General features: G+C 42.5%; 1 long non-coding RNA gene across 1 annotated transcript; it reads right to left on the bottom strand.

The window, feature by feature from the left end:
* Positions 1 to 212: 212 nt before the first annotated feature.
* On the bottom strand, positions 213 to 24,522 carry LOC103877889. The gene is made up of 4 exons (XR_637806.4): positions 22,406 to 24,522; positions 20,147 to 20,220; positions 19,122 to 19,222; positions 213 to 1,069 (listed from the first exon to the last, which is right to left on the bottom strand). It is a non-coding gene; the product is annotated as an uncharacterized LOC103877889 (long non-coding RNA).
* Positions 24,523 to 24,742: the final 220 nt, after the last annotated feature.

The raw sequence follows: 24,742 nt of genomic DNA, 5'->3' as shown, positions 1-24,742 counted from the left end.
TCAGGAGTTTGAGACCAGCCTGACCAACACGGTGAAACCCCATCTCTACTAAAAATACAAAAAATTAGCTGGGTGTGGTGGTGCATGCCTGTAATCCCAGCTACTGGGGAGGCTGAGGCAGGAGAATCTCTTGAACCCGGGAGGCGGAGGTTAAGTGAGCTTAGATTGTGCCATTGCACTCCAGCCTGGGCAACAAGAGCGAAACTCCATCTCATTAAAAAAAAAAAAGAAAGAAAAAAAAGAAGGATTTCCAACTTTTTTCGAGAAGGATTTCCTACTTTTTAAAAGGTATTTTATTCACATTATGTCTGCTGCAGTGCAAGGCATGGGTCTGGCATAGTGGGAGTGTTTAATAAGTGCCTAATGTGACAAATATTTCATTGAATTATTGTTTTATGAAATACTGCTGCCAAAAGAGCACGCTTTTAACTCTCAAGACCTAAAAGCTTGATTTTGAGAAATAAGGAAAATGAAGTCAAGACCTAGACAACTTCCCTTACATGTGGGCACAATAAAAGGAAAAGAAAAATCCCTCAACCTATGGTTTAGTCCAAAGGTTTATATTAACGTCCATTTTTCCAGAACCATTCACAAATAATCTCGTAAGGTTATTAGAGTTTTAGCTATTTCCTGAGAGTGCAAAGCCTGAGATAGGAAGAGGAAAGTAAGAAGTGATGAGCTCAAATAAATTCTAATCATCTTAATATCTCTTTACAGTGCATAAGTTTCTCCAAAATGTTCTTATTCCAGTCTAAGAAGAGCCACCCCATAAATGGGGCAGGGCAGTGAGCATAATTCCCATTTCATATATGCAGAAATAGAACAATTGAGGATTATGCTTAAGAAGCCCAACCAAAGCAGCTTGGGCTTCCTCTTCCTCCTTCTGCAGCTCCTCACCCTCTGAAGAGCGGTTTGCCGGGGCTCTTCCATTGGGAAAGCACTGTGAGTTCCAGGCAGGCCAGCTAGGAAGCATGAGGCAGGGGGTGGGTCCAACCTCCGCCACTAGACCCACCCCGAGAAAGCAGCGCATGTTGGACCGAACTCGGGGACCTCCGTGCTTTGAGAGACGCTAAAAGAATGAGAATGTAAAATGCATTAATTGAGGGCAGATCAGATGGCAAATGAGCTCATTTTGGCTAAGAAACCCAAGAGAAATGATAAGAATTAGTCAAGTAATCAATAGATTTCAGATATCTGAGTGCTATAGCATCCAAATCTGCCGCATGTTTAATTCTGTTTCTGAAAAGGCTTATTTTATATAAACACAAATGATACTTTTTACTATTTTTTTTTAAATAAAGTATTACATTTGGAGGAAACCTGTAACAATATTGCCTTTTAATTGATTTTTTCAAGTCTATTTCTTGAATAAAATACAGTCAATCCTCATTATTTGAGAATTCCACATGTATGAATTCGCCTGATTGTTAAAATGTATTTGTAATCCTTAAGTCAATATGCTTGGTGACGTTATGTAATTTTGAGGACATATACAGCGTGGTGAAAAATTGGAGTGCGCATTCTTAGCTGAGGTCAAAATGATGGTCTACCTTCTTGTTTCAGGTCTCATATACTGTAAAGCTTTTTTGTAGTCCACCAATTGCCACCTTTTCCACATTTTTGGACCTTTTGAGGTGATTTTGCTTTCTAAAATGGATCCCAAGTGCAGTGCTGAAGTGCAGCCTAGTTTTGTCTGTCCAAGAAGGCTGAGATGAGGCTTACAGAGAAAATATGTGTGTTAGATAAGATTTGTTCCGGCATAAGTTATAGTTATTAGCTATCAGTTCAATGGCAATGAATCAGCAATATATATTGCATATGGTATCTTTAAACAGAAACACACGCCGGGCGCGGTGGCTCACGCCTGTAATCCCAGCACTTTGGGAGGCTGAGGCGGGCGGATCACAAGGTCAGGAGATCGAGACCACGGTGAAACCTCGTCTCTACTAAAAATACAAAAAATTAGCCGGGCGCGGTTGTGGGCGCCTGTAGTCCCAGCTACTCGGGAGGCTGAGGCAGGAGAATGGCGGGAACCCGGGAGGCGGAGCTTGCAGTGAGCTGAGATCCGGCCACTGCACTCCAGCCTGGGCAACAGAGCGAGACTCCGTCTCAAAAAAAAAAAAAAAAAAAAAAAAAAAAAAAAAAAAAAAAAAAAAAACAGAAACACACATAAAACAAGGTTATACATTGATCAGTTGACAAAAATGTTATGACCAGAGGCTTGCAGGAAACTAACCCTGTATTTTTCCTAGGAGCAAAGGTTAAGTATTTGCTAATTCCGTGTTCACAATAATTTTATAAAATGTAACTAGCACACATAATGAGAATCAACTGTGCATTTTAAGAGAGAGTCTAATGAGGGTCTGGCTGGTGATTGTTGACTGTAAGTGCTAGTGTGGCACATAGTAGACATTCAATAGATGTTTTAGTGAATGAGTGAATGAAGCCAAAAGATTTACACTCTATAGGTTGGCAAGGATGTTAAATAGAACCTATGCTAACTGGTTATGTATGCAAACTACATGGAGAAATGAAGAGAATCAGGTCAAGATAGGAAATAGTCTGAAGCTGACTCCCAGAGAAGAGGTGGCAGGCATTTCGCATGATTCCAGCAGCTACAGAGAAACTTGGAGGCCCAGAGACAGAGAGATCCCCAAGAAAACAGACTGGCAACACCCAGGGTAGAAAACCTGCAAAGCAGCTCTCGCTTTGGCCTGCCCACAAGAGAGGGGTTTGGGAGTGGAGCCACAAAAAAAAAAAGGTACTATCAGTAGCTTCTAACAGCTTGTTGAAGTAGTCCCAGTCCTAACACCAAGTCAGATAGGCACATCAATCTTAAAGAAGGTGAGTGCTGATTTGTCTCATAATCATCATGGTAGGTAGATAGGTAATGGCCCCTGAGAGATGTCCATGTGTAATCCCCAGAACCCATGACTATGTTATATGGGAAAGGGGAATTATGTTTAGAAATGGAATTAAGTTTGCTAATCAGCTGACCTTAAAATCAGGAGATTATACTGGATCATCTCTCTGGGTGGGCCCAGTGTCATCACCAGGGTCCTTAAAAGAAAGCAGGAGGCAGAAGAAGACTCAGTGTCAGAGCGTTGCAATGTGGGAAAGACTTTGCCATCATTGCTGGCTTTGGAAAGGGAAGAGGGACATGATACAAGGAATGCGAGCAACTTCTAGATGCTGATGAAGGCAAAGAAACAGAGTCTCCCCTCCAGCCTCCGGAAAGGAATGCAGTTTTGCTGAGACCTTGATTTTAGCTCAGTAAGACCGATTTCAGGCTGCTGACCTTTAGAACCGTATGAGAATAAATATGTGGTGTGTTAAACCACTAAATTCATAGTAATTTGTCACAGCATCAATAGGAAACTATTCCTGTATCTGTGTGGCATTTTAGTGTTTTCAGATGCTTTCATCTATGTGACCCTGCATGATCTTTATAACTCTGGGTGAGGGAGAGACTAGAAGACCCCAAACCTGAAAGCTTGCGTCTGCTAAGAAGCTGAACTGGACTTAAGTCTAGGCCTTATTAGCTTCTGTAAAGATTCTTTTAGTTTATACTTAAGAAGTTCTAAAATCTTCTGGGATCACATTCAGCTGTTTGGGGACCTCTGAGGGACACCCTTGTAGAATTTAAATGACATTTTCTAGGAAAGCCAATCGGAAGAGGCAATGGGAAATGCAATGTTTCCACAGCAGTTCACTGCCACCTTCTCTGGGTAGCGCCATACCAGAGGCTGCTCGATAGGTGTGATAGGCAGAATTTTGGTTCCTATGCCCTTCACCCTCTGGGGCTATGCCTATGGGTATGTGATGTTGTGTGGCAAAAGAGACTTTGCAGTTGTAATTTATGTCACCAATCAGGGACCTTAGCATTGGGAGATTATCTTGGATTACGCTGACCATACCAATGTTAGTATGTGAGCCCTTAAAAGGAGGGCTTTTCCCCTGATGAGAATGGAAAAGAAAGGGAGGCAGACAGATGCATCAGAGGGAGACCTCACAGAGATTTGAAGCTCAACAGAGACTCAACATCATTGATGGCTTGAAGATGGAGGGAAACACATATATACTGTGAGAAGGAAATGATTTCTTCCAACAACCAGTGAGCTTGGAAGAGGACTTGAGCCCCAGGTGAAATGGGTAGCCCTGGTAGATACCTTGGCTTTCACCCAGTGAGACCATAAGCAGAGAACCCAAATGAGCCACACAGTGGGCAGACTTCTGACCTACCGAACTGTAAGATAATAATAAATATGTGTTCCATTAATTTGTTAAATTTGTGGCCACTTGCACAACTAACACAATAGGAAAGGGGTCATAAAACATACAGAGGCAGGTAGGGATGTCATTCAAAAAAAGATAAACTTATATTTGCAACTAGGGGACTGGGAAGGATTCTGGATAGGAGATAGAATTAAACATGGATCTTAAAAGTTAGGTCTCAAATAAAAAATTTGGAAAGTGGCCAGACGTGGTGGCTCACGCCTGTATCCCAGCACTTTGGGAAGCTGAGGTGGACGGATCACCTGAGGTCAGGAGTTCAAGACCAGCCTGGAACAACATGGTGAAACCCCATCTCTACTGAAAATACAAAAACTAGCCAGGCATGGTGACGCGCACCTGTAGCCCCAGTTACTCCAGAGACTGAGCCATGAGAATTGCTTGAACCCAGGAGGTAGAGGTTGCAGTGAGCCAAGATCACACCACTGCACTCTAGCCTGGTGACAAAGTGAGACTCCATTTCGAAAAATAAAATAAGGCAAATGAGTGTGGAGGTGGGGAGAAATTCCCAGAGAAGGGAACAGCCTGAGTAAAGGCAGGGAGTGGGACTCAAGATCTATTCCAGGATCAGAACATGCTCTAAACAGAGCCAGGGACATAGCCTTCTTGTCTCGATTCTGGAGAATTATTCCAGTTCAGATTGGCCCAAGGGTGTGAATCCAGAGTGAAAATTCTAGCCTGGGTGTTAATTAAGTGACATCCTGAAGCCTCCAGCTGAGATGAAAGAAGATATATTCCAGTTTGGTCCCAATCCCAGAATAACTTCTCTCTGTGTATTGCAGATCCCAGGACCACATAGAGTTAATACTTACCCTGGAGCTAACTCAGACTGACCCCAAAGGCAGGGGAAGCTGGGTAAGAAGCTGGTGCTGCAGGCTGTTTGGGAGGGAGTTGGGGGCAGTATTGGTGGGTGCCAGAGCTCTGACTGCCAACTTTTCATGTCAATAAATAAGATTCATTCTATCCAGTCATATCTACTAGTTCTGTTACCTTGAAAAGTATACTAGGGAATAAAGTGAATAAAGTGAGCATTGTCTACTCAGCAACTTGTAAGCCTAAATGGGTCAACAGTTTCGATGACACCAGTCAACGTCGAGCAATGGAAATGATGACTCAGGAGGTGTTTCTGATGTCCAGTCATCTGCAATGACCGCAATGACTCAACATCCTTGTTGAGAAGACTGACAAACCTCTCGTAGCAGTCTACTTCTTCAGATGTAAAGATGGTGAGCTCCTAGGGTCAGACAACCTGCCTCTGAGACCTCTCTTGCCATACCCTTCTTCTACAATCAAGTGTGCTTGCCAAATGTTTTGTGGTTGTGGTGAGTATAAATAAGACAATAATGGTTTCTATTTGAAAGCCACACCCAATAAGGAGTTGAAGTTCTTTTGGCAAGTTCAATCTTCACAAACTTGTATCTGACTTCCATCCACCTACCTGCACTGAAATAATATGTATCTATATAGCATTTAGATTTTTAAGAATCTTCTCTTGGTATAGGAGACAGAATCAAGTGGGGTGGTCTCAAACAGTAGGTTTTCAATGCAGTGGCAAGGAAGAAGTTCTCGGCAGGGGCAGGGAGGGGGAAACTTGGGATGTTTGGGGACCAGCAAATGTTCTCACAGAATGACATCTGTTCCATTAGAAAGGAATGGCAGTTTTCAACATAATACATTTTGATTCTGTTTTCCCAAGTTCTTCTGGCTTAAACCCAAGAAGGCAGTGAAAGCAACACTGGCTATGGAGTCAGGAAGCCATGAGTCTGAATTCCAGCTCCACTGTCAATGAACTGTATGTCTGTCTCACCTGGGGTAACGTGAGGATTCAACATATTCAAGGAGGGAATATCCGTGAATGTGCTGGCAATGTGCTCCCAAATGTTCCTGGTGATTGCATCTCTATATTCTGTCATTACTCTGCGGTCTTGAAGAGCCTTGCAAGACAACTGGGACAGGTGTCCTGTCATGGAAAATAGTATAGGTTTCCCTCCTTAGTGAAGGAGATTACAGCAGGGAAAATTCTGCCAAGTGGCCACCAGCCTGAATATGTGCACACTCTGTGGACATTTTTTCACTCGTGTTTACTCCAAGGGAAATTTCTTTTTCTGCGAATGAGAGCTGGGCTGTCACCTTCGTTCAGGCATCCTGCACTCTCCGTCATGTCCGTCACACATATGGTGCCTGGCAGGGTGCACCTCCACTCCAAGGCCCTTTCTGGAGAGCATCTGCTAACCCTGCCAGCCTGATGCCTCCAACCTCAGCACCACCTTTTCCCAGGTTTCTTGCTGAATCAACCAATTAGCTCAGATCGTCTCTGACTGCTTTGAACTATGTCTTGTTAAAACATGGGTGGATGGGGACCTGGTGAAGTCCAAAAGTCACTCTAAAAATGAAGTCTCTTAATACAGCTCCGATGCCAGAAACTCCTCTCTCTTCCATTTAATGTAGTTAGCGGCCTTAGTGCTCTAGTTTGCAGCGTGACTTCTAGGAGAATCCTGGTAGGAATTTGGAGCAATGCCTTCCCTGAAGCATTCCTCACGACATTTCCTGCAGGATCTTTCCACAACCTAAAAGCAAACTGCACAGTTTATTTTGAAAAAAAAAAAAAAAAAAAAAAACTGTGCTCAAGGGATCAATGATATATTAAATCACAGATTATCTTTCCTTTAACAGCTGCACCTCAGCTCATCATATCCTTGTGACAGTACCAATACTTTAGAGTCAAATAATTATACTAAAGTTTCCACCTCTCTGCAACCAGTTTTTGATAAGACTAAACTCTCTCTGGAAAAATAGTGTTCCCTGCACTTTCCCAAAGACTGTTTCTGCAAGGGTACCCTGTACTTTTGTGACAGGTAGAGGGTGAGAACAGAGTTGTTGTGTCACCCTTGGAAACTCTGTCTAGTGACTTGGAGTTTTTCTTCTTTGAAGTTGTTGTCTTGCCCTGATTGCAAATACTTATTTTGGTTCCTAAGATTATATTGAGGATTGCTTAAAAGCTAACTAGAAACTTAATATTAAGGGAAGCTCATAAAAGCATGCTTTATACAATACATAAAAGGCTCTTATAAGCTCCAAAATGTCCCTTTGGAGGTTATTTATTTGTTATAAGTAAAATAGTTTCGTTAAGAAACTACCTTTTGCTACCTCTGGTGTTTATTCTTCAACCCGAGAACTATTCTGGTTCGACCAAGCAAGTCTATCAATCAATTCCTCATACAAACTCTGGAAACTTTTACAAATGAAAACGTCAACCAAAAACCACAAAGAAAACCTACATTTTAGAGGTGATATCTGCCTTAATTGTTTGCAAATTGCTGTGATATCACAGTTGACATCATAAAGGGGAAGAAGAAGAAATATACATAAATCAAGCTTTTTTCTATATTTAAACTATTTCTTCTGACTAAATGGATTATTTTAGGTTTGCACATTCAGTGTAATTAGTGCATATGGTCCAGCTGTGAAGAAATAGCTGAGGACTCCTAACTTATTATTAATTAGGCTCATTAAAATGCAAGTAAGAGAACGTTGCCTAGGTAAACAATACCTTATGTCAAAAAGTCATTACTTGACAAGAGCTAGTCTTCCTAACTACAGTCATTACTGATATTTGGCAGAGGTTTTTTTTTAAGGCACCATGGGTGCCAGTTAACTACTTTTGACTGACATCAAGGACAGACATGCAGAGCTGGAAGGAGCTGGTGGTACAGCACAGCAATTCTTTTCACATCATTTCAAAATACGTCTGGGGGAGGTTAAAGGTTGACAGCCCAATGACAGGCCTTCTTCAACTGCCGTGGTGTCACAGCAGGAGCATGTCAGGAAAATTTCCTCGGCCCCTCTGAATTTCTTACATGTTCACATTTCTTTTCCTGTCTCACAAGTAGGGAGGGATTGGCAGCTTTGTGACAAACACCTGGGAAAGAAAAATGTGCATTATCCCTGTTAGGAACCAGGGAGGTGTGGAGGTGAAAAGACACCTGAGCTCGAGGGGGAAGTCTCCGTTGATCCTTTGCCAAATCGGAGGGGAGGGCAGGCCACGCTGGTCCACAGGGACATCCCATACTGGCCCCACTTCCTGTAACTTCGCACACTCTTCCAAGGGAGTTTATAGGTTAGCTGTGGTTTCTGTCCCCTGGAAACGCAGCTCCATAGCCTGGTAACCCAGGAATTAGCTCAACTAACTTGGTGGAGGTCTTTCCAGCCTGATGAGTGTGTGAGACCACAAGCAAGGTGTGCAGCATGAACTCCAGTCTTCCATACCCTGGCCTTGGAGAGTGTCCAGCTTCATGGTGAGACACTGTAGTCAGGATCTTTGAAGGTCTCGGGATTATTCCCCAGGCTTAATCTTCTCTCTTAGATTTCTTTGTTTGAGTGCAACAGAAGCAGCAGCATACACATCAGCTGATTTCTAGAGTTCTAGAAATGTTTCCCTGTCTTTAAAAGTCTATGCACGCTTCCATATAAATCACGGCAGGAATGCAGGCTCTGGTCTAAATGGATCAAAAGAAGCTATTGACAGATGCTGAAATGAGTGTCTACCCTTAACACTGGGTCAATTGATAAGTGTCTGACCTAGACTTTTGACTGACATGAAGAGCTGTCAAGAAGAAATCTTCTTTCCCAGTGATGACAATAAGGCAGGAGGAGAGCAGAGGGAGGAAAGAGAAAACCAGGGAAAGATCTCACTCCCTGGTGGACAGAGTCGTGTCCTCTTAGATGTACCCCAGGAAACTGTATGCTCAGTTATGATGTTCATTCAGCACCTGTGTGTAATAAAGTACTGGAGGAGTACAGTTAAATCCAAGAATTCCATGAATGGGATTTGGAAAAATACTAAAGTTTGTCTCGATCAAATAGAACCTTATCATTAATATTACCTTTAATCCACATTCCAAAATGATTATAGGAGAAACATGATATTTAAAGCAAATTTTTTTCCATGCTACCACATAGGAAAGTTTACGTCCTTGAATAGAAATAGGCACCAAAATACTAGAGAGGTCCAGAAGCACGCTAGTCTGTGCTAATACTATTTGAGCATCTAGCAATGACCTCTTCAAGGGGAATATTATAGAGTGCATCCTATTTTTGCAATATCACTTATCCTATATTTTAATACAACTAATATCCACAAAGTTAGTTTAGATATCTTTGCATATCAAGAAACTGTCATTTTATATTCCAGATTTTTCCTTTTGCATTGTGATGATGTGTCCTGACAAACAACAGGATTCCATTATTAAATAGTGATGCTACCCAAATCCAGGCTTTTCCTGTGCTTAATGGCTGCCGCTGTTGCTCCACAGAGATGCCTCTTCCCAACCAGAAACTCTGTTAACTGACTCTCACACCGACTTCCAATCCTCACCACAACCTTGCGAAGTTGGTATTATGACCACTACTTTACAGATGAAGAAGCTATAGCCCAGAGAGGTTAAACAACCTGTCCAAGGACGCTGGTAAACTTGCATTATGGTAAAATTGGAATTATACATAAAAGAACAAGGCTGGTGCTGCCCCCAGGAGGCCACTGTACTGCGAGCAGCTGCACAGACCAATCTGGAGACAGACATGGAGTGGGGGGATGGGAGGAGGGCAAAGTAGGGGATGAAGGGGTGGAATCCTGCTTCTACTGCACCAATCCTCAGTCCTTTGCTATCCTTTTCTAAAATTTGAGAAAAGAGGGCCAGGCACGGTGGCTCATGCCTGTAATCCCAGCACTTTGGGAGGCTAAGGCGGGTGGATCACCTGAGGTCAGGAGTTCGAGACCTCCCTGGCCAACATGGTGAAACCCCATCACTACTAAAAATACAAGAATTAGCTGGCCATGGTGGCGGGTGCCTGTAGTCCCAGCTACTTGGGAGGCTGAGGCAGGAGAATTGCTTGAACCCGGAAGGTGGAGGTTGCAGTGAGCAGATTGTGCCACTGTACTCTAGCCTGGGTGACAAGAGCGAGACTCCATCTCAAAAAAAAAAAAAAAAAATTCTCTTTTGAGGAAAGAAAAACCAAAATCACACTATGTAAGAGAACAAATACTAGGCTGGTGAAGTGGTTTGGTTTTGTGTCCCCACCCAAATCTCATCTCGAATTCTAATCCCCATGTGTCAAGGGAGGGACTTGGTGGGAGGTGATTAGATTATGAGGGCGTTCCCCCATGCTGTTTTCATAATAGTGAGTGAGTTCTCATGAGTTCTGCTCATTTGATAAGTGTCTGGTGTTTCCCCTCCTCTCTCTCTCTCTCCTGTTGCCTTGTGAGAAAGGTGCCTGCTTCCTCTTTGCCTTCTGCCATGATTGTAAGTTTCCTGAGGCTTCCCCAGCCATGTGGAACTGTGAGTCAATTAAACCTTTTTCGTTGATAAATTACTCAGTCTCAGATAGTATCTTTATAGCAGTATGAGAACAGTCTAACACAGCTGAACAGTTTTCAGGCTTGAAAAGTGTAGGGAGTTTTAGCAAGCCCCTGCATTGGGTTTATGGTAAGTAGAAGAAGCCTGTGCTGAATAGCTTCCATTGCTCCTTCTGCATCTCACCTTGCTCTCTGCTCCTCAGCCCTTACCTCTAGAGACTAAAGCAATGAGATCCAGTGTCCTCCAGTGTCTGGTTGGTTTCCCTCAACGACAGTGCTAGAATCTTATCACAAATCGAGGGAAGGAGGAAAATGAACCACAGTACGAATTTTCCTGGTTCCCCATGAGTCACCTCTACAGAAAGTCCTTGCTCCTCTGAAGAGGGCAATTCTGTACGACTCTTTTCTCTTCAAGATTCCAATAACTTCTTCGTCTTTCCTTCTTTTGAGCCTGGAAGTGATGGCCGCTCTGCTATAGCTAACCCTTGATTCTCAAAGTATTGCTAAGCAGTCCCCTCGACCCATCCACACCTTTGTAATTAGTCTCTTTGCAAATCAATTCCTTCTGAATATCCTTATTTGGGCATAATGCTTGTTGGGACCCTGCCTAGACAAAGGTCAGCTATATATATATATATCTCCTCCCTGCATGTCCAATAAATTTACTCTAACTCCACCTGGAAATATGATCCACAACATGGAATGAGTCCTGCAGGTAAAAATGGCCAGGCCCTTCCCTCTAGTAGTGCAGAAATCAGCAAAATCTAGATGCTTTCACTGTCAGAAAGTATCACCCCAGACAACTTTCTATTTAGTATCCACTAGCACTTTACATATGTTATCTAACATAAATCTTACAGCACTCTTCTAAGGTTGGTATTTTTTCATCCCCATTTTATGAATGAGAAAACTGAGCCTAAGGTTACTTACTTGACTGAAGCCACATAGTACATGGCAGAACTTGAAAGTGGCCAGTAGCAAGCTCCTAAATTTCCCAGGTAAGCTTGGCAGTCTGTGAAAATGACAGAGGTTGGCATGATCTACGGGGCATTCTGCAGGCATCTTGTACTTTTGGCTTCCCAAAACATAAAAAGACTTAAAATGTTCTATTCCACATGAAATATGTCCATGATGACATCAAGACAAGCCATTTCAGACAACTGCATATCTAATTGTGTATGTGACATCTCTACTTGGATGTCTAAAGATATCTTGAATTGAACATGCCCCAAACAAAACTTTTTATACTACTCCCACTGCAAACCAAAATCTGCTCCTCCTATAACCACGCCCTCTCAGTGACAACTCCATTTTTCCAGTTGTTTAGGCTGAAAACCCTAGGTCATCTTTGATTCCTCTCTTTCCTTCATGCCTCTCATTCATCCTGTAGGGAAACCCTGTTGGCTCTCTGCCCCTTCTCCATCTCACCTTGCTGTCTGCTGCTTACCCCTTACCTCTAGAGATTGCAGCAATGGCAGCATTCAAGCGGCTTGAGTAGTGTCCCCTCCAAAACCCATGTCCACTCAGAACTTCAGAACATGACGTTATTTGGAGGTACCATCTTTGCAGATGTAATTATTTAAGGATAGAGACGAGATCCTAATGGATTAGAGTGGGCCCTAAATCCAATGACTAGTGTCCTTATAAGAAGAGGAGAAGAAATAGAGACACAGAGAAAAAGCCAATGTGAATGAAGACACAGGTAGGGACTGGAGTAACGCTGCCCCAGGTGAGGAGTACCAAAGATTGATGGCAGTCACTAGAATCTAGGAGAAAGGCAAGGGATGGTTTCTCTCTCAGAGCCTCTAGAAGGAATCAATCCTGTTGACACCTTAATTAGTACCTCTAACTTCCTGAACTATGAAAGAATACATTTCTCTTATTATTATTATTATTATTATTATTATTTGTATTTTTAGTAGAGACGGGGTTTCGCCATGTTGACCAGGCTAATCTCAAACTCCTGGCCTCAAGTGATCCGCCCACCTCAGCCTCCCAAAGTGCTGGGATTACAAGCACGATCCACTGCACCTGGCTTATCTCTCTTATTTTAATCCACCACGTTTTTGACAATTTGTTATAGCATCCCTAAGGAAACTAACACACCATCCTTTTAAAATATACCAAGAATATAACCACCATTTGCAATCTCGATTGCCATAACCCTCTAAGATACCATGTCCCTGGATGAATGCAATCACATCCTAATACTCTATCCTTACCTCCTCACAGTCTGCTCTCAGCTCCTTGAACAGAATGGTCCTATTAAAATATAAGTTATATTGCTTCAGTTTGTGTCATTGTTGTCTACTGAGGTCATAGAATTTGTGATTGTATCTACTGTTACTATGAAGATGTTATGAAGGATGCTATCTGATATACCTCATGATCATCCCTTTTTAAAACCTTGGGAAAATGTTTTCATGTCTCAGGACCAAAACCAGATTATGCTTCCCCAGAACAATGGTTTATTATATATCTTTTACCTGATTGTGTTCTTGACTTTGCTTTACCAGCTATGAAACTCAGATGCAAATTGCAGCTCACCTCTAGCTCCCAAATTAATTCACATTTGCATGCATTTTGTGATTTATGTTTACCTTTGATATAATTTTATTTTGCCTGCCTTGATTTTCCTTTTATTCTGGTTTCCTCACTTACAAAAGATATTTTGAAAAGTATTTTAAAAGTGAATTTTTGTAAGCCACTTTCACATTTTTGTGTGTTTTGGAAGATAAACAGAAGGATAAAAATGACAAAAAAAAAATACTGAATAAGATCTTATCACAACACTGTGTAGACTCCCTACCTTCCACAGGGTAAGAGGCAAAATCCCTAAGGGAGCACGTACAGCCCCATGCCATCTGTCCCCATGGCCTCTTGGATTTCTTCTCCTACCACCTTGTCCCTTTCTCACTCTGCTCTGGCCACAATGGCCTCTGTCCTCCTCCTTAGTATCTCAGGCTTGCTGCTGCCTTCCCCTGAGCTCTACATGGCTCACTCTTTACTTCCTTCAAGCCTTTGCACAAAGGTCCCCTTCTCCGTGCAACTTACTCCCACCATCCTATCTTAAATAACAACCCCCGTCACGCTCAGTCTCTCTTATGCTGCTTAATTATTTTTTCCCATAGCAGTCAGCATCTAACACACTATAAAATTCAGTTACTTATGTGTATAAGGACTATTGTCTGTCTTGCCCCCCCAGTAAAGTTTAAGCTTCATAACACAGAAATCATGATTTTGTTATACTCCATGTACCTAGGAGAGTGCCCAGAACACAGAAGGCACTCAAAAATATTTGATAAACTGGTGAATGGATGGATGAATGCATGAAAGAAAGAGAAGTAGAGGGGGTTAGAGAGGTGTCAGGGGCCAGATTATATAGGGGCTTTCAAACTCTGGGAAGGAATTTAAATTTCATTGTAAGTAGAAGAGAGATGGCATCTAACCTGTGTGAAGTATTTAGTTCATTGTCTATCCATCTGAGGGTCTAATTTTGTCTGCCACTGTAGAGGGTCATTTGAACCACTTTGTGAGCCTGTGGGTAATATCAGGATCTTTAAAAATCCTTATATATGAACTTGCTTCAAAATAGAACCAAGAGTTTGTTTATTTGCCTCAAAGATGATAATCAATTAATTAGTTTAAAAATATCAGAAACAGATGACAAATGTGAGAACCATTCACTGAACTGGTAACAGAATCTTCATGATGAATGAGCAGAGTCTTGCTTTATTTGCCATCCGGAAGGCTGAAATGATAGTTCAGAGGAAAAGGCAGTCAGCTTCTGTACCTCACTGGGGTTTTGCAGCAGTGTCTGGCTTCCTGGCCTATGCAGCTCAGCAAATGTTGGCATTTTAGGACAATTTTGTATGTGGCCAAAGAAATGTTCAGTAACGAGAGCTGCGTCAGCCTTAGTTGGCATCCCTTTCTGTTTGTTCATAAAATGTTTGTGCCTTCATCCCAGAGAGTGGGAAATTACCTTTTAAAAGCCTCATCTAACTTTCCTCTGAGCTAAAAAGTCCATCTCCAGTAACATTTGTATTGTTTTCCTTCTGTTTTAGCGCTGCAAAGTGGTTATCAAAATACTTCCCTGACCTTCCCCTTCCCTCTCCATCACACACTGACACGTCTAGCCTAAATTTGCGTCTTGCATCACCTCAGGAAACTCATGGCTAATTTCATTATTTGGGAGAGAAAAATGCAAATGAAGCCAGACAGCTGGTGCTCTCCTCGAGGCTGCTAGTGATGGAGGGGCCGAGGCCCACCTCATCAGAGGCCCTCACACCCTCCTGCTCAGACAGGCCCTGGCGGGGAGAGAGCAGGGAGACTGCTGGAGCAGCAGGAACAGATGGCTAGGAGGGGAAAAGATGGAGAAGCCCAACGTGCCGGAGAGACTGGGGAAAGGTGGAGTGTCAGGCGCCGGGCAGTCAGATGCAGCACACAGGGCAGGGATGGGCGCTTGCAACCCCTGAACATCATCACTTCCGGAAGGGCAACGAAACCCTGGAATTCCATTTGGTGGTATTGTCTGCCAATGGCAATTGGCAATGTCTCTGCTCTGACCTCCATGGCCACACCTACATTTCATTTTCTGTTCCTGCACGCTCAACACCCTTTTTTTCAAAAAAGGAGATGTCGATGATAGAGAGAGAAAAATAATAAAAATACAGGAAAGGGGAATGACAGCCCATTGCTTTCCTTCTGAATGAGCCTCAGTCTGCAAACCTGAGTGTGTGAGAGACATCTAACTTTATTTTTCTATTACAGTTCCATTTTCTCATCATGCCCTGCTGGAGTGATAGAAACTTTATTTCATTCAGCATCCTCTTTTCCTCTGGAATTCACTGAAATAATAGGAGACTTAGGAAGTCCTAAGGGAGGGGCATGATGCCCTTGTGTCATCTGTCTACACTTCTCTCTGCTGGGGTATCCATCATCCCCTTTCAGCCCTTTGGTGGTTGGTCCATATGGATTGCTGCTGAAGGGAGCTTTATTGGCTGCACCATTTCTTCTTATTATTATTCCAGGTCCTTCTAGTATGCACAGCTATCAGCCTAGTGTGCCAAGGCTGTGCCAGCCTGGAGAAATTTCATGGGCCATCTCAGGCTCCATCTAGCCTTTGACACCCAGGCTCATAGGGATTATTCTATTCCTGCTTCTCCTTCTCAGCAGGCAGGTTACACCAACACCTGCACACTCTTCCCTTCCCTGCTAAGTCACCTTTGAGAATCTTCATCGAGTCTGAGGAAGCAACCTGGTCCCTGCTCATTCTGCATTCTCCCAAGGTCTCAATCCAGACCTGGACTTAAGGAAAAGGCAAGAAAAACAAATAAACAAACAAGCAAACAAACCAACTTGAGTTAGTATTTCAAAGATAGGTACTTATCTTTTAAAAAGTTGGGCATGTAGAATGGGGATTCCAGCCAAATCCATTTGGGATGAATCTGGAATTTCGGTATCTTTGAGATACCATGTTAGCTGACGGGATGTTTTGGGTTGGATAAGGCCACCCTGTCCACCTCACAATCTCTGGAACCACGAGCCATCTAAGGGGTCCCTCAGGTCTCCGCTGGGGGATTTAAGTGACATTCTGATCTGAGGAGCAGAGTGCGGCTAATTTACAGCAGCATGAGCACCTAAAATCCTGCCAATATTGAATGCTGCCTAAACTGCAGGGACCACATTGCTGAGAAAGTGGGGAGAGGGGAAAGGAGGAGGAGTTGGATGCATAGATTTAATCACGGCCTTCGAACCATTCCACTGATTGCAGAAAGCCTGGAGAGGGCTCGCTGGAGACTTGTAATCATTCCTTCGATTGCACTGGGCCTTTTACATTTTATAACACTTTTGCTTTGATTCTTTTGCTCTGTATTCACAATATGTCTGTGAAATAGGGGTGCTTTAAAGGAGAGGAACTAGGCAGACATGAAAAGTAAGTAGTAAAGTCTTTAGGGGCTCAACTGGGTCTCCTCATTGTCCTGCAGTTTTTCTTCTTGCCTCCCCTGTCCCCCTCCAGTTTGTGGGGCCCAGTAAACTTTGTCCTCTCCTTGGTACACTACTTTGCGTGTACATAACTAGGCATGATCTTATCTCACCCTGACTAGCCAAATGATCAGGGTTCTCATGATCCATGAGACCCAAACACCTGTTAAGTCAAGATGATCTTAGTTCTTTCCATCTACTGAATGTGCTTTGAATGACTCTGGTCTTTGAGAAACTGACCTGGCTGCTGGATGTTAGCACTATTCAGCCTTTTACAGGAATTATACAGAAATTCTTCCATTTTTTTGAACATTTGGGAGTATATGCAGAGTGAAGTATAAATGCTTGCAGAATGCCTTTGTTTGCATATTGCAGTTTTTCAGAGATCATCTCCCTTCAACACATCAAAGGCTTTGATTTCTACTAATTTTAATAATATTTGGGGTGAAGGAGAAACTGAGGCACAGCAGATGCTTTGGCCATGAGTCCACATGGAGAAAAGGCAGAATTTTCGATGTGAATTATCTAAGTTTATACACCTTTTAATATTTTATTTCCTATGTTTTCTCCTTTTTACACACCGTCTGCCCTGTGGGCTGCGATGCACATTGACATGTGTTATTGCATTGTTGCTATCCTATTTTTCCAGGTAAGGACAGTGAAACTCCGAAAGGTTAAGTCACTCAGACCCAGCATGCAGTGTCATCTCCCTCTGCCCACTGCCTGTGCTACACATTCTGGGTACTGTTGCTGAGCTCGGCTCAATGGCTTTACACCTCCCTTTCAGGGAAAAGCAGCTGCACTGAAGTTCTGTAAATGCTGTAATAGAATTTGTTAACCACTTCCACATGATTTTTAAAGTAAATGTCACACTGCATTGTAACAGTGAGCTAACAACACGTTAGCGGGTTCTCATTCTCATTTAATTCACTTTTCCAATACTGAAGTTACTGTGATGCCTGCAAGGACGGCCACGTTCAGTGAATTACTTGGCAGCTGGGCCATTTATTTCTTCACTTCTCCCATGCTGCCTCCCTGGGTGGTTTTTGAAGTTTAGTTATTGCTATGCTTCCTCTCATGCTGCTATCCCGGGGAGAATGGAGCTGTTGGTTTCAGGAGCAGTCAGATCTGCACCACTCTGGCCTGGCTGCGGAAGCGCCCCCTAGTTCCCTTTGTCCTCTGCTCTGCCCAGAGCTGGAAGCACAGGCTGAGCTGCTGCTGGCTATCAGCTTGCTGCGTCTGCCGCGTCTGATATTACGAGATGAATTGTGCCCCTCCTGCCTCCCACAGCCCCGAATTTGTATGTTGGAATCCTAATCTCTAGTTCCTCAGAATGTGATCTTATTTAGAAACAGGCTCATTGAAGAGGTAGTTAGATAAGTGGCGGTCATACTGGAGTAGCGTGAGCCGCTAATTCAATATGCCTGGTGTCCTTATAAAAAGGGACAATGTGGACACAGAGACATGCACAGGGAGAATGCCATGTGAAGACTGGAGTTATTCAGCAACAACTAAGGAATTTCCAGAAGCCAGGAAAGAAACTTGGAAAAGATCCTTCCCTGGAGTCTTCAGAGGGTGTGGGCCCCCACAGACACTGACCTCAGACTTCCAGCCTCCAAAGGTGTGAGATGATAAATTTCTGTTGCTTAAGCGACTCCGTTTGTTGTACTTTGTTATGTCAGTCCTAAGATCCTACAAACTTGTCCACATTTCCCTCATTTTTCCCACCCAAAGGAGCCTCTGAAGGAGGCCCAAGAATCTAGAAAACCCCTAGAGCTCTGGGATCCAGTGATCACTTCATTGGAAGGGTTGGTTTTCTGCTAGAGTCTCTTGAAGGAGGAACAATCCCAGCATTCCCTTGTGGAACTCTAGGGAAGTGGGACTTACAGGGGCACAGTTTTAGCCAAATTGTGTATACACTAGCCTATGCTGGTTGATAGCAAGGAATTTGAAAGGATACCATGGCCACCTCCTGCATCCTAATAGCCTCTGGATGCTGAGACAAGTTTCTGCTTCTATCTGCAGCCCAAGGTGATGCAAACTTCCAATCAGGAGCATACAGTAGTGATGTTATCTGCATGTGATGTTGCTAGACCCATTTTAACAACAATAACAATAACCAGAATAACAACATCAATAGTCACCACCAAAGTGACTCAGCCATTAATCAAACAATAACTGCATGCCAGGTGCACACACTCGGTCACCTCCCTGCTAAGTTACCCATGCTGGGTAACTCACTTCACTGCTCTGTGCCTCCATTTTCTAATCTGTAGGATAGAAATAATAATACATAGAGAATTTTAAAGTGTAAGTTATAATTATTATCATAGATGACATGATTATATCTTCCCATTTTAAAGATGAATAAACTGAGGATGGAAGGGAAGCAACTTACTGAAGGTCACTGTCAAACAAGCAACTCCTGTTACCACCTCCAGGTGAGGAGTCCCAGTGTGCAGTGGATAGCAAAAAGCTTAACAATACTTACCACCAGGAGCAACAGTCCCAGAATGTCAACCTGCTACAGGGTTTGCAGGCATCAGGGTCACCAAGGAAGACATGACTCACACAGACACTGATGGAGAGATGCTTTAACACATGGAAAATAAACAGAGTGAGATTAGCTTCAATAGGGAGCATCAGTCCACAGTGGCGGTGAGTCTTGCTCTGGCTGATGCAGGAAGAGGGTCTGCACATACCTCTATCATGCTGCAGGCAAAGAACTCTGTTCCCTCCTTGCCGGTAACAGATAGAGCAGTGGAGTTGACTGACTGCCATAGGACACACACACTTAAGTACAACAACAATTTGCACATCAAGGTCTGAACAGGGAAAGGGATTCCCAAACAAAGAGATGTGGCCAGCTCAGGTTGTGAGGGCTCCTTATTTCCTTGCTAGGAAATGTGCCGGCCCAAGGTACATCTTTATGGAACCATGCAGGGGTCGAAAGGCAGGGTGCACATGACTGCCTTTTCCAGTAGTCACGCAACTAGTAACTAGTAGAGCCAGGACTTGACTTGCATCATTTTTTCCAACTTTTATGTGGTACCTACTGACTGTGGACAAAATACAGTGCTAGGCACGGTGAGGTCCGCAACACTGATTCAGATACAGAAGTCAAGCTCTTCCTCAAAAAACTTAGTAATGGAGAAAATAAAGGTATGCTCATGGACAGAACAGAGATTTTGATTTTAAAATCTCATTCTTTAATAACATATTCAACATATTCTCAATAGATATTGAGAACCTGGCATTGCACGGGTCATTCCAGGCACTGAGGTACAATGATGAATAAAACCGCATCTTCCCCACAGGGCTGACTGTGGATACACAGCCCAGGAAACAGGCAAAGAAGTAAACAAAAAATCACTGTGGTATGTATATGTGAGGCACTATGCTAGGCCCAAGAGATAAATACAGAAAAAAGTAAACACCTGAAACTATAGTCCTTGTTGGACACAAAGTCTAGTGGTGAGACAGAGAGGAATTGGGTAATTACAGAATCAAACTCACCGTGAAGGAAGCTGTGCAGGGTGTTGTGGGGTACAGATAAGGAACATCTCAAATTCAACTTCTAGGAAGCCACCCTGGAGGAATAAATATGAACAGATAACTACAGCAACTATGTCACTTATTGTCCCAACCGCTGAGTATAAAAGTCAGTGTCAATATAAGTATACTAGGACAATAGGCACAAGCCAGGACAGCCTTGGAAAATAGAACATAGAGTCAATCTACAAATAACCAAACAGATCAGAGGAAATATTTACAAGAAAAAAATGGAATAGGAATGGTTGAAGAGCACTTATTGATGTAGGATTGGCAGGAGTTTACTGAGGAGACACAGCAAGGAAGGTTTGGGAAAATCATCACCTGTACTAAACATATATATACACACACACACACACACACACATATATATGTAAATATTGGTTATAAATGTATACATAGGCAATGCTAAATTTTGCTAAATGCAAAATATATATATATATTCATTTAGAAATGTGCATGATATATATCATCTATGTATCTAGATATATAGATAAATGTACACAGATATTATTGCCACACAAAACAGAATGCTTATTTTTCATATGAGAATCAGATTTGATTTCTTTTTTCAATTAATATAGCACAGTAAAGAATAATAGTTATAGGCTTTAGAATCTGAGTTTGCATAGGGATTTCACCACTTACTAACAGTGTGATCTTGGCTAGAATATTTAACCTGTTCAAGTCTCAGTTTCCTTATCTATAAAGTGGGGATAATAATACTTAATTCAAAGGATTGTTGTGAGAATTAGATATGTCTATTGTTGGAACATAGTAAAACTTTCAGTAAATAATATTTTATGTATCTTTTAAAATAGTTTATGAAGGTATGTACGTATGTACATGTTGGTTATAAATGTATACATACTCAATGCTAAATTTTGCTAAATGCAAAAGATTTAGAAAATAAAGAGGTATAGAGAATAGAACACAAGTTACCTATTAAGTAGTTTACATAATCGAACTTGAGTAAAAAGATAATGTAACTGAAATGGTCAAGGGCTGGATCTTGCTTCAGGCATGGCTGGATCCAGAGGCAAATCCCTTGCCATCCAGCGTCTACTCTCAGCATTCCTAACCAGCTCTCTTGCTGCAGAGGACACAGTAGCTGCCAAGGACCACAGATGGGCATACCACTAGAGGAACAATCCCAGTGGAAACTGAGCTTCTTCTCTAATAACTCCTCACAAAATACAGAGAAATCTCTGAACAGCCCATCTTGGGTCTTGCGTTAAACCTCCAACTTGTCTGAGTACTCTGACTAGCAAGGCCAAGGTGTATGTTTTCCTGACTGGGGTTGAGGACAGTCATCCCTACCTGAGTCTAGGAAAGGGGAATTCTGCGACCAACAAGTGGGACAATTAATGCAAACTGTGACAAAATAACCCACACTCACGGGGCAAGTCCTCCCCGAATTTTTTTGTATACAAAAATATATATAATACGACCTTTAAAAAATATTTTTGTTACAAAATAGATTATACTATATACTTTAAAAAAATAACTTACTAACATACCATGGACTTTATATTGATATGAATAAATATAACACTAATAAATCTTTTTTAAATGGTTGCATAGTATTTCACTATGTGACTACCTCCTATTTTATTTAACTATCATCTTATTAATTAAATGAATGGGATGGAGCCTTTAGGAAAGGACTATAACATGACTGATTAGAGGTATGTTTCTGTCTCCTCATATTTGCGGCCCTGGGTGATGTGTGTGCAAGTGTGCACTGAAGTACACAAGAGGGGAAGAGCACAAGGATGTTTACATGATCTAAGGTCATCAGAAAATACCCATGCACTGTGACAAAACAGCATCAGAATTCACGGCCCCTTGGCAACCTTAGAATCACATTACCAGCCAATGCATGGGCTCTAGCGAGCATTTAAAGCACATGACTTAGACTTAGTCTTCATCAGAAGGAGATGGGAATCTATACCAGATCCTGAATCTTGTGTAAGACAGACACGGGAGCTCACATTAAGAGTTTACATTTTGATGTCAATATATGGAGGTCACATGAATAACTGAAATGAACATACGACTTAAAATTTACAATGAGTGCTCTAACCAGATAAGAGGGTTTGTAAGTTTCCTCAGAGTAAGAGGGTTTGTAAGTTTCCTGAAAGACTGAACTGGCCAACTTTTGAGTTTGAGACAAAGAGAACATGCCTCTTTAAAAGACAACAACAAAAACACACTTTTTACCAAAACATGTAGGTGATGCAGATTTCCACATTTTCCAATGAATCATTGCTGTGGTTTTAAAAATAGAAGGCTGCCTGCCAGCGCTGGGTGCCAGCCTCACAGAAGGGCCCCGTTCTCGCCATCGCTTGCCGCCCCGGAGCGCGCTGAGTCAGCCGCGGCTCGGCTGCGCCCCGCGACCTCTCCGTGCGGCGGGCGGGACCCCAGGCCCTGGGCGCGCTCGGCCCGGGCGGGCGGCACAGACGCGTGCCAATCTCCGGCCTCCCCGCCGTGACAGCCAGAGAGAGGACCAATTAGTGCTAGCTGTGATGTGGAGATGGGTCCGCCGAGGACGAGCACCCCTCCCTGTTCTCTTGGCAGAGGCCACTGGCAGGGCCGTCAGATGTCAAGGGCTTTCCATCACTCCCGCCCGGCTCGCGGGGCCTTCCCGGCACCTGGCCCAGCTGCGGGAATTGCTGACCGGAGTTCCCATAGCCCTCCTGCCTCCCAGGCCTTCGGATTCCTCCTTGGATGTAGAATACATCGGATATTAGTATGTTTGGCTCTTCTAATCCCAAGTGGGACTCCGAAGTGAAGATAAACACTTTAAGAAAATAAATAAACATTTGGATTTCTGGCCATTTTGCAGAATGAGGAAATGCCCTTGACATAATCAAAAGCCTCTTGTTTTGAGAGCATCTGAATGAAAGAATGGACATATGTGGACATATGTTTTAGGCTTGCTCATCCACCAATTCATTACATAAAAAATAAATGGCTTTGTAATTCTCCCAACATGAGAGGTGATCAGATCCCACAAACCTGCTTGCAGATTACAGAGTACAATAAGAGACGGCAAATATTTCACACATATAAAAGTTGTCTTAAGTAGAGCTCACTTTGTGCAATAGATTCTCTCCATAATATTTCCCGACAGGTAGATAACCACATAAGTAAAATGGCTAATAATGTGTTTTTTCTTTAATCAGCTCTTAATTTTGTTAACTCCATTTGAACTGAGAAACAGACATATAATCAGACAAAGCCATTAATTCAAAATACTTTTTGCAAGTTCTAGAATATATCATATGATTTGGCAAGCAGTAAACTTTGATTAAATCAATGGCAAACATGAATACATTTCAGCTGTATTGGGAGGTGAGGCATTTTGGAAATGCAGGTAGTAAAATAAGGATGGTAGTAGAGTGAACCTTCTAAATTTGTTAATACAGGAGGAAAATAAATACCTTAAAGTAGTGCATTATCCAAATACAATGTTTCCTGTTGCATCTTGGAATGCAACATTTATAGCCTTTTTCTTTTCTCCCTGGCAACATCTATCCCTTATTCTGTTCTCTGAAGGAGAAGAGGCATGGTTTCTATCCCCAAGGAATATGACTCTCTAACTCTTTAACTCACATGAAATGACACTAACTACACAAGAAATAAGTTTCAAAAGTATGTGGTGAATAGAACTAGTGCCATAAGAGTTTGGTAATGAATAAGGCAAGCTCAGAATCCAGAGGATTACCAATTTTCTAACATTCAAATTTCATATTTTTGGTCTTCTCAATTCCTTGACCTCCATTTCAGGAATCTACTTTGCATGAAATATTCAGAATGATTCAATCTTAGAAATACTAATGAAAACTCACCACTCTCTCAGTACAACCTCTAATCCATTTGGGGTTCTTCCTCCCTTACTCCATTTAGTCTACGTGACTCTTACAGAGAGCTCTATATCTCAATAACTCCATCTCCCCCCAATTTGTCTTTACCTCTTCCTCTCTGTAACCAAGTTCTCCTCCTCCTTCATTCAACCACTGTCTCACCTATGGCCTTGCCCTCTTGCCTACTGCATATACGAAAACACCAAAACTTCAAGTATTTAATTGATGGGCTTGCCTGTGACCTTCTCCAGTTTGAGCAGCCAGACAAGTGTTCAACCATTGCATTAGAAAGTGTTGATGGATGAAGACACCAATTCATATCTTTTTCCATCAAAAACCTCAATCCATGTATCAGATAAAAAAGACTGGAAAAGCCAGTCACGGTGGCTCACGCCTGCATTCCCAGCACTTTGGGAAGCTGAGGAGGGCGGATCACCTGAGGTCAGGAGTTCAAGAGCAGCCGGGCCAACTTGGAGAAAGCCTGTCTTTACCAAAAAAAAAAAAAAAAAAATACAAAAAATAGCTGGGTGTGGTGGCAGGTGCCTGTAATCCCAGCTACTCGGGAGGCTGAGGCAGGAGAATCACTTAAACCTGAAAGGCGGAGGTTGTAGTGAGCTGAGATCATGCCATTGCACTCCAACCTGGGCATCAACAGTGAACCTCCATCAAAAAAAAAAAAAAAAAATATATA

Source organism: Papio anubis, chromosome 1 (genome assembly GCF_008728515.1).
Source record: "Papio anubis isolate 15944 chromosome 1, Panubis1.0, whole genome shotgun sequence".
NCBI classification, from domain to species: Eukaryota; Metazoa; Chordata; class Mammalia; order Primates; family Cercopithecidae; genus Papio; species Papio anubis.
The sequence above is the reverse complement of the archived record's forward strand: the minus strand, read 5'-3'. Positions and strand labels throughout refer to the sequence as shown.